The sequence below is a fragment of the Mesitornis unicolor genome, unplaced genomic scaffold (assembly GCF_000695765.1).
Source record: "Mesitornis unicolor isolate BGI_N332 unplaced genomic scaffold, ASM69576v1 scaffold41, whole genome shotgun sequence".
Lineage (NCBI taxonomy): Eukaryota > Metazoa > Chordata > Aves > Mesitornithiformes > Mesitornithidae > Mesitornis > Mesitornis unicolor.
In genome coordinates this window covers 32,349-35,712 of record NW_010161446.1, presented here as the reverse complement: position 1 = coordinate 35,712, position 3,364 = coordinate 32,349, and positions in this window count along the sequence as shown.

Here is a 3,364-nt window from a genome sequence, read left to right as displayed (position 1 = left end):
GTGGCAGCGGGAACACGAGTGTCCACATCAGCCTGTGGCAGCATGGGTGCTTCTTTCAGCCAGACTTTTGGGCTTGACTCCTTCACAAGAACTTCCTATCACCCTTCCTACTGGAGTTAAAGCCACATGTATCTGAGAACAACTGTAGTAGAGAAGCTGGGGGCAGTCTTCCCATCTTGCACAACCTCATAGCTGCAGTTCTTGGTAGTCAGTTGGTTGATCTGTAAATCCAGGTGGGCTCAGAAACCTCTCGTGAGTGTTTCATGTAACTCAGTTCTCTCAAAAGCAGCATTCACCCCAAAATAACTCATTGGAGGACATTTCACCCAGCCCTACCTGTTCCACATGATCTATTCGATGGTATAATATGTAACACAGCTGTATTGCTTCAAGTGTCTACTTCTCTGATCTTCCTGCACAAATATAGGCTCTTCCACCTACCTGCACTGACAGGTTTGAGGCTCTGGTTATGGCTGCTGTTTGCAAGGAACTGTAGTTGTCCCTTGGACTTGTCATCAGGATGCTGGCATCTGTGAGCTCTCTTAACGGTTAATCCCACGAACGAATCAAAGACAGCATTTCCCCACCAGTCTCTGGCTCACTCTAAGGCAAAACACCTAATTTCCTCCCCTGAAAATGTAGTGCCCACCTAAGGAGACAGATGAGGTCATCCTCTGCCCCAGTTAGCAGTTTGTGCTAAAGCCTTAAGGAAAAAAATAAATGAAGATACTTTTCTAATTGCTAGATTCAGCAAATGGAGGAACCTAGGGGACAAGTTTGACTCAATCCCTAATCTTGCAGCTAAAATCTTCTAAATTTATACACACACCCTCACAGCTGTGGCTGGGGATGTTTGTCTGAAGTACTTTTCCTGATGGCTTTATGGGCACAGGATCCAATCCTCTAATTTAGCCAGAAAAGCTGGGTATCCAGTAAGTTATCAAGGCCCCTTCCATACTCAAGGGAGACAGCACAATCCCTCCAGGTAGAGATTCCTCCCAGTTGGCTTCCAGTTTAGATCTGTTGTGTGCCCTTTAGCTGGTTACATTTAGGTGAGTTGAATCCCCTCAAAAGTGCGCAGGGTTTACCACACTTCCAAACGATTTCCCACCATGGCTTACCGTAAGACTTGTCCTCTTTCTGCTCTTCCAACAGACATTTAAAGTTATCTCCTTCAGCAAAGCTCCGTACTTGCTCAGTAGACCCTGCCAAAGTCCACATCAGGCATTCCCCTGCCAGGACTAAGGGTATGAGACTGCAATTCAGAGTGGGACCCGCTCAAAAGAGGGGGGAATTTGATTTTCTTAAGGGATGCACACTTTCTGTGACAGTCTTCTGGTCACTGCAGGGGGTTCACAGAAAGAGCCCTTGAAAATTAATGCATGAGCAATAACTTTCTGTGTGTTTTCCTAAAGGATAAGGACATTCTTTGGCCAGGTGAAAAGGAAAAAGTAAAATCTGAGGTACAACAGTGACTTGTTTAGTAGTTTCACACAGCAAGCTGGTAACCAGCGCATTGGCTTCTCCTTCTGCTCATTAACAATCTGTTCTGGTCAATTCTCCTCATTTTCTTTAATTCAGCCGTGACATTATGAATGACATGAGAATAAAGGTCAGATTGCCACTGTTTACAGAACAGCTGGGGAATTAGGCTCCTTCTAGGGCACCACTTCCTACCTTTGCAAGAAGATTAAGAGATGTTCGAGCAGCAGGAAAGGGGCTGCCTAGTCCAGAGCTCCAAACATGTTTTTGTCTGTATTTCACTTCAAGCACCTGACATCTCCTTACATCCATGGTAATACGTGGCTCCTGCATGCTAGGATATGAGGGTGTCATGCCTTTCCTTTGCTGCACGTGTCACCTCATGGATGAGACCCAATGACCAAAGAAGAGCTTTCACTGATCATCCCTATGCTCTGCCTTCTTGGAAAGGTTTTCCTATATCAAACCTGGTTCCCCATTGCTATAGTTAAACATACTGCTTCTCATCTTCATGTCTTTTCTCCTACGGAAGGACCAGATATATATTATCCTGGATTGAGAGACTAAGTTTAAAAGCCAGGAAGCCCAAGGCTATTCCAAATTGGCCCCAAGCTATTGTGATAGGAATTATCTGAAGAGCTCCAGTCATCCAGGTGCCTTAACAAGCCTCCTTGTGGGAGTGCAGACCAAGCAGCCAGATCCCACCAGGTACCACCCCAACAGCCGGTCACTCTGGTGGTACCATCTCTCTTGCCACGTATCTGCTGTTGCCTGAAAAGAGCAACAGAGTCCATCGAGGGGCTGCTCTTCTACCGAAGGCTTGTTTTGTTGGCCATCATCAACAAGTCCAAGCTGATGTTCACCAGCATCCATTGGTGAATGTCGCCTAAAACATTCCCAGGGTGTGCTGCTTCCTCTTGGCCATCAAAAAGGAAGGAGAAATGGCTTATCTTTATTTTGCTTATGTTCAACCCCTTCTCTAGAGTCCTCCTTCTTTGTTTGCCCTCAGGCACTAACGGTACCCCTAGAACACAGGCTATTTCTCAGAGCTGTTTTATCAACGTTAGAAGTCATGAAAATCAATGGAAAATTTTCCCTTGGAGATGACTAGTTTGTAGGAAATGCTTCTGATTTACTTCCCCTACCCCTTTCCAAATCACATTATTTCTAAATGGGCTCTAATATCAATATCAATATCAGTGCTAGCAGGATCCATTGATTACGCTGTGAATCAAAGCTCACTGCTGTGTTGGATATACATATGTTAACGACAGTTGTGTTAAGCCAAATTTAGCAGCTAGATTCTTCAACATCCCTTTGTTTTGTATCTACCTCACTATGATTTCTTTGATTTCTTGTGATTTAGTGTTGTATACAATGTCAGAGGTGATATGTAGATAAAAATATATATATATATATACAAATATATATTTTTTGCTTTGCAATAAAGCTCAAAGCTATAACACGAATATTCATAAAATGTCATAACCTTTATTGTAGTGTTCCCTTCTTAGTTGTAAAATCCTGTCGGAATCCTATTTTCCTGTACACTAGAATCGATATTGTGTTCATGAGTGAATGGTTATTATTTCTGTTACTTTTCCATTCAAGTGATATTTTTGAGATGTGAGATAGACACCAGAATTGTCAAACATGAATTGGTTTACTCTTTCTTCCCCCAAAATACAACCTGTTTGTAACTGGAATCAAACAGCGAAATTGAAAGAAAAATGATTTGCAGTCCTGATCTTTCAATTTGGGTTTGTATGATCTTAGCATTGAATTTGGTAGGAGGCAGAGAGGGAGCAATAAAAAAAGAGGGGCTGTTAGGACTGAAGAAAGAAAAATATGTTCATCTGTTTCCATTTGGGTGAAGAGGGGA